At 45.6% G+C, this 13,834-nt stretch overlaps 1 long non-coding RNA gene and 1 pseudogene across 1 annotated transcript; one reads left to right on the top strand and one right to left on the bottom strand.

Moving 5' to 3' along the window:
* Positions 1-274: 274 nt before the first annotated feature.
* On the bottom strand, positions 275-7,523 carry LOC120397390. The gene is made up of 3 exons (XR_005593772.1): positions 7,486-7,523; positions 4,581-4,672; positions 275-467 (listed from the first exon to the last, which is right to left on the bottom strand). It is a non-coding gene; the product is annotated as an uncharacterized LOC120397390 (long non-coding RNA).
* A 5,328-nt stretch (positions 7,524-12,851) lies between these two features.
* Positions 12,852-13,806, top strand: LOC120409468 (annotated as a pseudogene).
* The last annotated feature ends 28 nt before the right edge of the window (positions 13,807-13,834 follow it).

Here is a 13,834-nt window from a genome sequence, read left to right as displayed (position 1 = left end):
AATCCGAGAAATAGATGTGATTTTCAAGTAGAACTTGGAAATTACCGTACCTAACAAATTGTTATTCTGTAGCACATAAAACAATCACTGAAATGAACATTAGGCTTCCTGAAGACCTTGTGTGATCATTGTGCAGTGATATTTATGATGTCTTCTGCATGTTAAGCATTCCTGGCCCACATGCAGACTGAGAACTATGTCTAGATTCCGGGAAAATTAGCTTTCTCGACTCTTAATTTTTTTCTTACAATATATTTATCTTCATTGTTGTTCTCTTTTCCCTACCCTGATCTCCTTTTAAGGGCCACATTTTACCCTTGGATGAGCTCCCATTGAAGTCAGATGGAGTCCCCACACTAATTCAAGGGCACACAGAATTTGGACCATCATTTTAACAGTGGGTCCAGTGTAGGTTGTGCCAGTGCTTTGGTTTAGCAGAGCATTGTGATGCTGAAGTCCTTTCACGTCTGGAAAAAGAGGAGAATAGTCACCAAGTGTACTGTTGCTGGCAAAGGCATAGGGCTAACTATTCTGATTCAATGAGTGTTGCTATAAGAAGTTATAAAGCAACATTTAATTAGCAGATACGGCAGCATTTATAGATGCTTCAGTGAAACTAAGGGTATGTCTACACTTGGAGCTGGGGGTGTGATTCCCAGCTTGAGAAGACATACTTGTGCTAGCTCTCATTAAGCAAGTATGTTAAAAATATTGTATTCATAGTGGCACAGGCAGCAGCAAGTGGTACATGGGTTAGCCACACTGTGTTCAAACCTGCCTGGATCCCATGGGTACGTACTTGGGCCAACTTGGCTGTGCTGCCGCTGCCCAGGCTACTGCAGCTACACTACTCCTTTTAGCTCACTAGCTCAATGAGAGCTAGTGCAAGTATGTCTAGGTGAGTGGGAATCACATCCCTAGCTCCAAGTGTAGGCATAGCCTAGATGACCAGCTTGCAGCAGCTAGTGAATTGTTTCAAGTTCCACCTATTCTGATAGTTCCAAGCTGACAACTTTGATCATGCTGTTTGGAAGATATTTTTTTTATTGCTTCTCAGTCAGCATTACAAGCACCCAGAACCCACCCAAAGCATAACAAGTGAGCTTCTGCATGGCTTAGAGGGAGATGAGTTTCTGTGGATGACATTTTAGCATACAAGTAGTTTGAGGAAGAACATAAAGTTACAGGAAGTCTGGCTACTACACTAAAATTGAAGAGAGAAAATGTATTGTTATCGTTTTTAGGGCTTGTGATTGTAAAGAATGAGGGAGGTCAGTGTGAGAACATCAGAGCTATAGTTGAAATGCCACCACCTGAAAATATATTAGAAGTGATACAATTCCTGGGTATGACACTATTTTGGAGCAAATTCAAACAACCTGTCCTCAGAAGGCCAAACTCTTTATGAACTGTTTAAAACAGACTTTGGGCCTGACCCCAGCTTTTATTAAAGTCGAGGCTCTCTGAGGAGCTGGGATAAAGGTTTGCTTTTGAGGCTCTAAAGAATCTACCATATTGACCACAACCTCATACTGGTATTTTACAGGTTTCCAAGTCTATGGCTATTTCAGAAGACAGCAGCAGCTGTGGGGTCAGTGGGCTGCAATTCCGGCTACCTGGAGACAAGTGGAAGTTTATCGTAGCATATTGATCCAGACAGCTTTCAGAAACTGAGACTAGGTCCCCCCTAACAGAGAAATAATATCTGGCAAGTTTATGGCATGTAACAGGTTCACAAAATACGTAAAGGTCTTGATAATTTCAAGCTAGTGCCAGGCCTCAGAGCACTTGTATCCTTAATAAACAGTAAACCTAAATAAAGGTGCCCCTGAGGTGCCAAAGATTGGGTATGCATGTGATGAGATTTAAACCTTTTTCAGAATATGCCCCAGGGAATGAGGAGCCATACTGACTACCCAGATATCTTCAGAGGCTCAGCATGATATAGGAAGGGCATCGGTGGCCTGCCAGACTCAGCACATATCAGAACTTTAAATCTGTGGAGGATGCCAAGGCAGGAGGGATCTGGGACAGGCTCTAAGCAGAAGTGCCACAGCGAGGCAGACATAGCTGTGTTAGGGACAGTGCTGTTTTATTTATTCTGGAAGAACATTCAGTTCCTTTTTCAGTGTTTAAGGAAATTGTTTCAGGAATTCTTTACATTGACACCTGATGGATATGTTTCACTCCGATGGAGGGTGCATTACAGCCTCTAGTGCGCATTAACATCAGCTCCTTTTGTGCTGCTGGCAGCTGCATCAGTCCCACAGATCAGCTAAAAGCTGATGCAACTTGATTCTTTACTGGGGTTTCGTGTCTCTATTTCTGTCGATTTAATAAAACAACAGAAGGCAGCGATTTTGGGCTGCATGCAGCAGTGGGGGCCTCTGTCATTCCCCATCTCTTTCTCCTTCCTGACAATTTGCTGGCTCTCCTGTTCTACTGCTACTAGTTTTTGGTTTGGGGGTTCATTGATTGCAGAGCTGCCTTTGAGGTTTGATCCAGTTCCACCCCCCCCTTGGCTGAGATCTCTGTGGTCAATCCAGCTGGCATGCTCCCCCAGCTGTCTGCTCAGGATCAAAGGATTATTATCCCTCTGAAGGTGTGTGTCCAGCACCCTCCCTCAAGGCAGCAAACCTCAACATCCCTCAACGTCCCTCAACCCGCGCTGCTTCCAGCAGCTCCCATTGGCCCAGAGCAGCGAACCGTGGCCAGTGGGAGCCGCGATTGGCCAGACCTGTGGACGGGGCAGGTAAACAAAAACGGCCCAGCCCTCCAGGGGCTTTCCCTACACAAGCGGCGTCCCCACTTTGAGAAATACTGCTATAGGAGATGCCAGCCTTGGGCCTTGATGCTGTCACCAGCTGTCATAAATAAACAGATCAGGGTTAAGGTCTCTTTTACCTGGAAAGGGTTAACAAGCTCAGTAACCTGAGAAACACCTGACCAGAGTACCAATCAAGGGACAGGATAATTTCAAATCTCTGTGGAGGGAAGCCTTTGTCTGTGTTCCTTGTTTGCTCTGTGTTCTCTCTTTGGATCTAAGAGAGGCCAGACATGTCTCCAAGTTCTCCTGGAGTAGTTCCTACTATCCAATAGTGAGTATTAATTAGAAAGGCGGATTAGTCTTATAATTTGATTTCTACATTTGCAATTGTGTGTTTGCTGGAGAAATTCTTTATTCCTGTTTGCTGTTACTTTGATTATGCTGAGGAGGAGGGAGGGGAAGTCTCTCCAGTTTTTATAAGTTAGACCCTGTATTTTTGCATCCTGGTAATACAGAGATAGTGTACTTTTTTCTTTCTTTAATAAAATCTTTTCTTTTTAGAACTTGATTGATTTCTTCCCTTGTTTGGATTTTCAGGGAAGGAGGGGGAAAAGTGAATCCTCTTTGTTTGATTCAAGGAGTTTGAATCAAGATATCTCTCTCAGGACTAGGGAAGGAGGGGAGGTGAGTCCCTCTTTGTGTTGAGTCAAGGATTTGACTCGGTGTGTAATCTCTCCGGAGCAGGCTGGAGAGAGGGAATGGGGGGGGAGGGGAACTGGCTGTTTCTCTCTCTCTGGTGAGATTCAAGGGGTTTGAATCTGGGTTCCCCAGGGGAAGCCTGGGGGACAGGCAGTGTGTTATCCACTTTAAACGTAACTGGTGGCAGTGAAAACCAAATCTAAACTAGGATTTTAGTTTAGAGGAGTCCATGCAGCTCCAAGTGGGGGAGAAAACCTATGACACCAGCTGTATCTCCCCTCCAGCTGCTGTTCTTTACTCCTTCCCTGCTTGCCCTGGGGTTTCCTGACTCCCCCACCATAGCTCTACCTCCCACTACCCCATTCTGGAGACTGAGCAAGGAGTCGGTACTGTTGAAGGGGAAATCCCCACTAAGGACCGGCACAGAGAAGGTGTCCATCATGTCATGGTGCCCCTTGAGGCAGCCTGGGTGCTGGTACCAGGAAATGAGGGGAGGAGTGGAATTGCTATGCCTCAGTGATATGAAGACCTACCTCATCCCGGGCTTCCTAGCATCTGGCATGAGTTCAGCAGTCTCACCCACTGGCCTTGCCTAAGGGGGCTCGGGAGCTCATTAGGCTGTGTCAGGATTCAGCTACTTCACAGGGCTCTGTGCCACCTGCATCAGGGAGAGGTGGCCTTATGTACTCAGAGAAGCCCTGCTCCTCCTGATGGACTGTCAGGAGCGGCTCCAGGCCCCAGCATGCCAAGCACGTGCTTGGGGCGGCATGCTGCGGGGGGCGCTCTGCCGGTTGCCGGGAGGGCGGCAGGCAGCTCCGGTGGACCTCCCGCAGGCGTGCCGTGGGACCAGCGGACCGTGGGACCAGAGGACCGCCTGTGGGAGGTCCACCGGAGCCGCCTGCCGCCCTGCTTTGGGTAGCGAAATGTCTAGAGCCGCCCCTGTGGACTATGGCCTTAAATTAAACCTACCGCTGCCATGATGCCTCCAAATCACTAGCTTCAGGCCCTGGTTGGACAACGGGGGTGTTGTAACTTTTGCTTTTGTGCTCAACTCTATTCATTGTGTTACCTCCTCCTCCCAACCTAACCACACCCCTTTGTGTGATTTCTTCACCTGTCTGACACCTAGATTGTGAGCTCTTGAGTTGGAGGATCTTCTCTGTACAGTGCCCAGCACAATGGTCCCTCAATTCTTGAGTTTTGACACTGGCAAAATATAAATAATCATAACGGGTAAGTATCGGAGGGGTAGCAGTGTTACAGAATCATAGAATATTAGGGTTGGAAGAGACCTCAGGAGGTCGTCTAGTCCAGCCCCCTGCTCAATGCAGGACCAGCACCAACTAAATCATCCCAGCCAGGGCTTTGTCAAGCCAGGCCTTAAAAACCTCTAAGGAAGGAGATTCCACCACCTCCCTAGATAACCCATTCCAGTGCTTCACCACCTTCCTAGTGAAACAATGTTTCCTAATATCTAATCTAGACCTCCCCTAGTTAGTCTGTATCCACAAAAATTGTCATAATGGGTAAGATTGCTTAATTTCTGGCTTTCGTGAGCTCTGTTGCCTCAAAGGCTCTCTGCCACCTACAACTGGTATCATTGGTATCTGCCTCCTGCCTCACCAATGGCAGTTTGGTGGTCTCAGCTCTACCTCTGCTACAAGAAACATCCTCCTCAAAACAGATCCACTTACCACCTTGGTACAGCTCAGTGGATTGTAGAAGATCTGCTCCACCTACAGCAGATATCAGCAGCCTCAAGCTGCTCTGTCCCATGAGGATCAGATATAGTGTCTCCTGCAGTAACTCTAGATGCCTCATCTAAATCAGGCTGAGTGTGCTCTATAAAGCTTAGTGTCACATGAGAGGCACACTCTACCCATTACCTTATCATATACTTGGAAAGTTTTTCTTTACTCTCTTTACAAGTCATAGCTTAAGACTTCTTCCATGAGTCCAGTTTTCCCTTGTTGGATTTTCAGTACATAGCCTGGATTGAGAGATCTTAAATCTCATAGACTCATAGACTCTAAGGTCAGAAGGGACCATTATGATCATCTAGTCTGACCTCCTGCACAACGCAGGCCACAGAATCCTACCCATCCACTTCTATAACAAACCCCTAACCTATGTCTGAGTTATTGAAGTCTTCAAATTGTGGTTTGAAGACCTCAAGCTGCAGAGAATCCTCCAGCAAGTGACTCATGCCCCACGCTGCAGAGGAAGGTGAAAAACCTCCAAGGCCTCTGCCAATCTGCCCTGGAGGAAAATTCCTTCCCGACCCCAAATATGGCGATCAGTTAAACCCTGAGCATGTGGGCAAGACTCACCCGCCAGCACCCAGGAAAGAATTCTCTGCAGTAACTCAGATCCCATCCCATCTAACATCCCATCACAGACCACTGGGCATACTTACCTGCTGATAATCAAAGATCAATTGCCAAAATTAATTGCCAAAATTAGGCTATCCCATCATACCATCCCTTCCATAAACTTATCAAGCTTAGTCTTAAAGCCAGATATGTCTTTTGCTCCCACTACTCCCCTTGGAAGGCTGTTCCAGAACTTCACTCCTCTAATGGTTAGAAACCTTCATCTGATTTCAAGTCTAAACTTCCTAGTGTCCAGTTTATACCCGTTTGTTCTTGTGTCCACATTTGGTACTAAGCTTAAATAATTCCTCTCCCTCCCTGATATTAATCCCTCTGACATATTTATAAAGAGCAATCATATCCTCTCTCAACCTTCTTTTGGTTAGGCTAAACAAGCCAAGCTCTTTGAGTCTCCTTTCATAAGACAGGTTTTCCATTCCTCGGATCATCCTAGTAACTCGTCTCTGAACCTGTTCCAGTTTGAATTCATCCTTCTTAAACATGGGAGACCAGAACTGCACACAGTATTCCAGATGAGGTCTCACCAGTGCCTTATATAACGGTACTAACACCTACTTATCTTTGCTGGAAATACCTCGCCTGATGCAGCCTAAAACTGCATTAGCTTTTTTAACGGCCATATCACATTGGTGGCTCATAGTCATCCTGTGATCAACCAATACTCCGAGGTCCTTCTCCTCCTCTGTTAATTCCAACTGATGCGTCCCCAATTTATAACTAAAATTCTTATTATTAATCCCTAAATGCATGACCTTGCACTTTTCACTATTAAATTTCATCCTATTACTATTACTCCAGTTTACAAGGTCATCCAGATCTTCCTGTATGATATCCCGGTCCTTCTCTGTGTTAGCAATACCTCCCAGCTTTGTGTCATCCGCAAACTTTATTAGCACATTCCCGCTTTTTGTGCCAAGGTCAGTAATAAAAAGGTTAAATAAGATTGGTCCCAAAACTGATCCCTGAGGAACTCCACTAGTAACCTCCTTCCAGCCTGACAGTTCACCCTTCAGTATGACCCGTTGTAGTCTCCCCTTTAACCAGTTCCTTATCCACCTTTCAATTTTCATATTGATCCCCATCTTTTCCAATTTAACTAATAATTCCCCATGTGGAACCGTGTCAAATGCCTTACTGAAATCAAGGTAAATTAGATCCACTGCATTTCCTTTGTCTAAATAATCTGTTACCTTCTCAAAGAAGGAGATCAGGTTGGTTTGGCACGATCTACCTTTTGTAAAACCATGTTGTAATTTATCCCAATTACCATTGACCTCAATGTCCTTAATTATTTTCTCCTTCAAAATTTTTCCCAAGACCTTACATACTACAGATCTCCTGTTTCTCTCTCTCACACCATATGTTGGTGGGGTTGCGGGACATCTGTAGGCTTAGCCATGTTTTGGCTATGATACTTGCTCCTGTGTTGCAGTTGGGTCATTGGTGCACATTCACTCGTTGCTTCTTGAAACCTTCCCTAGATGATTCATCCAATGACATCTGACTCATGCTCACTCTTCTACAGAGAAATCCCTGGAGCATTTTAGTCTCCAAGGGAGAGAAAGATCCATTAAGGGAGAAAGATCGATTACAATTGGTGCCTTTCAACAAGATATAATCATGTACCTCTTGTGCTGTGGAAGTGTAATAGAGCCAAAGGAGCCCACGCACCCATCTTCTCCATAGAGGGCAGGTGTCAAGTTCCAGGGCTTGCAGCAGAGCCAGTTGCATGGCAACCTAACAAAGGCAACTGGTCTGTAGTAGGCTGCCTGATTGGCTACACCGCCTGATTGGTGGGAAGAGTCAGCAGACCAGCTATTAAGCCCAGCAGCAGCAGCATTTTGGCAGCAGCTCAAAGAATTTGCCCATGGCTGTGTTAAGCTCCTGCTGGTTCCCAGCCTTGCTCCAGCCCTGTTCCTATCTCAGAACGAGCCTAGCCCTTTGCCTTGACTCACTCCAGGAAAACAGGCTCTGACTCTCGACTCTGATTCCTGATTTCAATTCTGACATCTGGCCTCTGACCCTGGGCTCCTACTGCTGGCTACCAATTGCTGCTCCAGCTAGTAGGCCTGACTCCGGCCCCCACCACTATTCTGACCACTCACGCCCTGGTCTCTGACATTTTGAGCTGCCCTAAACATACACCAATGAGGGCACGAGATTTGATACGGTGAGCATGGAGCATACAAAGGCCATTATCTCTTTGACAGAGATAGTGGGAGCCCTACAGACCTTGCGGGCCAAGGTTGCCACCCTGCAGGTGCAAAATGCGGCCCTGCAAACTCAAACTGTGCCATCTTCAGTTCGGACCCCCACTCCCTGCGAGCCCCGCCCCCCGCAGCTTCCCTTGCATGACAAATGGCAATCATGACAAACATCATGGGTTCCTAAATCAGTGTTGGCTCCTATTTCTGCTACACCTGCAGTTGTACCCCACTGACCAAGCTTGAGTGGGACTGATTATGAGCCTGCTTTCTGGGGAGACCCTGGCTTGAGCATTTCTGCTCCTGGAAAAATCAAGCGTGTTTCTGGGATTTGAGAACTTCCTTTGAGCTATGGCAGTGATCTTCGATGATCCAAGTCATGAGCATATGGCTGAAGCCATGATTCAGGTGTCGAAGCAGGGACTCTGGCCAGTTGCTATATATACAGTGGAGTTGTGATACTTGATAACAGACACTGAGTGGAATGAGGCTGCCCAGCACTATCATTTGTGGCCGAGTCTAAACATTAATATTTAAGATGAACTGGCATGGGTGGAATCCCCATCCAGCCTGGATGTGTTATTTGACTTATGCATTAAGATTGATGACCGTCTGACTAAATGCTAGCATGAAAAAAAATTGTGCTCCCAGCTCCCACCAGCTGCAGCTCCGATAACAGGGCCTGGGCTGGGTTGGTGTCCTTCCCCTCTCCCCAGCAGTAGCCAATCAGTGTCCAACACATCACCAACTCCCTCTCTGGCTCCAGAACGCTGTGTTGTCCAACACCAACCTAGAGGCGCTGGTGGACTTGGGTGCCTCACAAAATTACATTGATCTGCAGTTTGCCTGAGCACACAAGATCCCGACCCATTTGAAGGGCTCCCTGAAGTGAGTGTAGTCTGTAGACAGTTTACTCATTTCATCCAGATCGGTCACCCACCAGACTGCTCCCTTAGAGGTAACACCCAGACTTACCCATAAGTTCCTCAAGCACTGTGGATTTAGCTTCCCACCTACACAGAGTGCACCAGGAGCTCAAGGAACATTTGCATTCTGCCAAAGAAGCTTATAAACACCATGTGGACTAAGTCCATGAGGCTGGGTAAGGAATGGTGTCCCTAGCCTCTGTTTGTCAGAGGATGGAGATGGATGGCAGGAGAGAGATCACTTGATCATTGTCTGTTAGGTTCACTCCCTCTGGGGCACCTGGCATTGGCCACTGTCGGTAGACAGATACTGGGCTAGATGGACCTTTGGTCTGACCCGGTACGGCCGTTCTTATGTTCTTATGTCCCCAATCAGGCCATAGGGGACAAGGTGTGGTTCTCTGCCCACACCCTTAGATTGATCCACCAGTCTGCCAAACTAGACTCCAACACTTGGGCCCCTTTAAGATTATAGGATGGTGAACCCAGTTGCCCGAATCCTTGGAGATCCACCCCATCTTTCACATCTCATTTTCAGAGCCCTACATGGAGAACCCATACCCAAACCACTCCAACCCCCCACCCATACCTGGGATTCGTGGACAGGAGGAGTACTTGGTCAACCAAATCCTCAGCTCTCTGCAACGTAGGGGAAGGCTCCAGTTCCTGGTGGACTGAGAAGGCTGCAATTCAGATGATCAGTCTTGGGAATGAGTAGTGAACATCCATGCCCCAGACCTGTTATGAGAGCTCCATCAGAAGTACCCCCAAGACATCAGGCCTCAATGTTCGCCCTCAGTGGGGGAGGAAGCGGGAGACCTTTAGGAATCGGCCTCTGCAACAGAGCCAGGTTCCAGGCAACCTAACAAGCACAGCTGGACTGTAGCAGGCTGCCTGCTTGACTACACTGCCTGATTGGTGGGAAGAGGCCAGCAGCAGCAGCAGTTCAGCAGCTGCTCAAAGCATTTGCCCATGGTTGTGTAATTTGTGTTAGCTCCTGGACCTATTTGTTCCCAACATTAATCCTGCCCTGTTCCTACTTCAGATCCAGCCTTGTCTTGCTTCATTCCAGATAAACCCTCTGGAATGGCTCTGACCCTCAGCTCCAATTCCTGGCTTCAGCTATGATCCTTGCTCTGACATTTGACTCTGGTTCTGACCTTGGCTCCTATTCCTAGCTACTGACTCCTGCTCTAATCACTAGGCCCAACCACTCACATCCCAATTATCGGACAGCAGATGATTTTCTCATTTGAATGCATAAGTCATTCCCACCAGACTGTTATCTCTGGTACCTAAACTAGTGTCTCTCTAGCTCCTGTGCATGAAGGAGCAACTCCAGGGACCCAGCACCAAGCCCAAATAGCAGAAGCCCGTCATTGGAATTCAGCTCTAAGAAACTAATTGGAAGAGAAGTCCTGCTTGACTCTGGGGGATAGGGCATCCCTAAACCCACTCCACAGAAGCTATTTCAGACCAATGTCTGGAAAAGTTTCTAAGACCCAAATATATCTCTACAGTGGAGGATCCATGCACCAGTGCATCCTCTGTCCCTCCTTCGCCTGCTACTGCCCCAACACCTCTCTCCTCATATACTTTGTCTGACGTTCACCCCTGCACTATCAGGGGATGTACAACTCCCGAGCAGCTTCCCCATATCCAGCCCCACTTTCTCAGACAGTGGACAGTTCCACTGCCAGGGGACCTCTGCAGCTGTGGAAGTGGGAGCTGTATATGCATTGATCATTATGGTCCTTTTCTGACTGGTTGTTCATCAGAAAAGTCTCTCCTACTGAATAAATTTGGTCATGCCAGAAACCATTGGAAAGTTCATGGCCCAAATACTATTCAGCATCCTTGGTATAACTCCACAATAATGATACTGAATTTGATGAAGTTGCCCCAGATTTACACAAGTTTAAATGATCTACAGATGACTGAAGTGACGGTTTTCAAATCAGTCAGCTGGAGACCAACAGGCACAAAGGGCAGGTCTTGTGCCTTTCTCACTGGGGTGACTCTTTGTTGACACTGAGCAATTCATCTGAACTCCAGTTACACTGGCAAAGCAATAGATAGCAGCTCATGGGGGAAGGCAGGCATTCCACTTCCTTCTTTATTGGCAGCAGACAAAATGTTACCTCCTTGCACTTACTGTGAGAAGAGAAAAACAGCTCCTTAAATCAGCACAGCTGAGACAGAAAGGTAGCATATGCCTCAGGTACCTTCTTCTGCATGAGTGCAACTTCCATTTTTTTCACTGTGTATCTGGGAGCAGGGTATGACCACAAGAATGTAGAAATATGACCTAAAAGACAGAATAATGTCAACTACCATGTGATTTAGTGGTGAGACCCTGTAGTATTAAGGGCTCTCAGCTAGTTACAACTTGAGTGAATCTCTGTGAGCACAAAACAGTATCCAGCCCTGAAAAAATGAGTGTTATTTCCATGATACATACTCCTTTGTCGCAATGATGTAACCAGCTGTACATTGCTATATGAGGTCACACACAGCTCATTTCTTCTTAAATAAAGTTAAATAAAGTTGGATAATCTATGTAATCCCTCGGTAGAGTAAAAGCAGGACAAAATGGCAACGAGAACTTGAGTTTAGCATAATCTAAAATCACACCCACTTGTCTGCATATTCCAGATGTACAAATTTCAGCTCCCTACAAGTGTAGAAGGAAAAAAGCTGTTCTTGAAAACTGTTCTTGTGGTTGAGATGTTTGTTCCAGTACTGAGCAGTGCTGATGGCTTCCAGTATTAAAACTTTAATTTCATATCAAACCTTTCTTGTTTTGGGGGGGGGGGTTAAATATAACTTTAAAGGAAGGCTATATTTTTTCTCCTTTTCCTGTGCATTGTCCTTTGAAACATTTAGGAAAAATTACTTTGGTTCTGTCTACACTGAACTATTCTGAACTGACTTTGTAAGTAGTTAGAGACAGCTCTTGTAGGGTGGGATATCCCACAGTACATTGTCCCAGGCACTGCTGGTTCCACTCTATGTGCATGTTCTCTGAACTCTGTCCCCTGCAAACACTATGGGAAAGTTGTGCAGGTTTTCCCAGTAGGAAGTGGTTACAAACATGAATAAGCAATGTGGTAGGGGTGGATGCAGGGCCGGATTACCCAGTAGGCGAACTAAGCATGTGCTTAGGGCACCAGCAAAGCAGGGGGCATCAAAAATGAGATTTTTTTTTTAATTTGATATTTGATATTTCAAAAAAAGCATCGAAGTAGTCATCATGGGAAAAATCAGAACTTTGTTAGACTTCCTTACGCTCCACTACACACTCTTCCCCCGTTTTTCTGTTCTCTTTTTATTACTTATCCCCACCTAAACCAGGGGGCGTCCTACTAACATAGATCAAAATAATGCGAGGAAATCAGAGACTGTAACTGATCATCCTACTCCTGATGGTAAAACAGACATTGTTCTAGAAGGTGTGGATGTGTCAGAGACTGAACCTGCTCATGCTGTAAATAATAGGAGAAAAAATCCTGGTATGTGGGTTGATTTCAGTACTGATGATGTAGCTTACTGGATAGATCGTGGACCAAATGACTATCAGCACCACACTGGGCCATTTGAGAAATCATGTCGGACTTTTACCAATGGCAAACAAACAAGATATTGTCCACAAAAAATATTTTTTGGCATGAAAGCGAATGGTGAAAAATACACTCGAGAATGGCTACTGTATTCACCATCAACAGAGTCTGTTTACTGTTTTGTTTGCAGACTTTTTGCATATAAACCTTCAACATCCCGGTTTGCTGCAGATGGATTTAGTGACTGGTGGAATACTGTTTTAATTGAACAACATGAAAATAGCACTACTCACAGAGATTCAATGTTGACATATTTAAATCGAAGACGGGGCTTTGGATTGACACAAAAATTGGAAGAACAAATTAAAAGGGAGCATGAATACTGGCAACATGTCTTGCAACGTGTTATAGCTGTTATTCAAATATTAGCTGAACGTGGTCTGCCTTTCCGGGGATCAAATGACACATTTGGATCATTGCAGAATGGAAATTTCTTGGGATTGTTGGCGCTTGTGGCTCAGTTTGACCCATTTTTAGCAGGCCATATCTCAAAATATGGGAATGCTGGCAAAGTAACCCATCATACTTATCCAAGACAATATGTGATGAACTCATTGGTCTAATGAGTGACAAAGTTCGTTCAGCTATTGTGGATTAAATAAGTACTGCTGGGTACTTCAGTTTATCTGTTGACTCTACATCTGATCTTTCACATATTGATCAATTGAGTATTGTACTAAGATATGTGTCTCCCACAGATGGAAAACCAGTTGAACGATTTATAACATTCCTCAATTTGAAAAGCCACACTGGTGAAGAAATGGCAAATCAAGTACTGCATTATCTGTGCCAAGTTTTTGCAAAATAGATTTCTCAAAGTGCAGAGGTCAATCTTATGACAATGCTGCCAACATGTCAGGGTGTTATCAAGGAATGCAGAAGAAGCTTTTAGAACAGAACAAATATGCCATATTCATACCACGTGCTGCACACTCTCTCAGTCTTGTTGGCCGCAGTGCTGTTGATTGTTGTCGGGTGGCAGTAAGGTTTTTCTCAACAGTCCAGTTACTTTATACATTTTTCTCTGCCTCAACACACCGAAGAACAGTTCTTAAAAGATATTTGGGCAATGATCATGTGTTGAAATCTCTTTCTAATATTCGCTGGGAGGCACATGCAGCGGCAACAAGTGCAATTCTGGAGCCCTACTCAAAGATTGTGGATGCATTAGAAAGTATAGCTGAAGACCAATCATAAAAAGGAAAAACTATACGAGAGGCAGAAA

This window comes from Mauremys reevesii, linkage group 1, assembly GCF_016161935.1.
Source record: "Mauremys reevesii isolate NIE-2019 linkage group 1, ASM1616193v1, whole genome shotgun sequence".
NCBI lineage: Eukaryota > Metazoa > Chordata > Testudines > Geoemydidae > Mauremys > Mauremys reevesii.
This window is presented reverse-complemented; position numbering and strand designations above follow the sequence as displayed.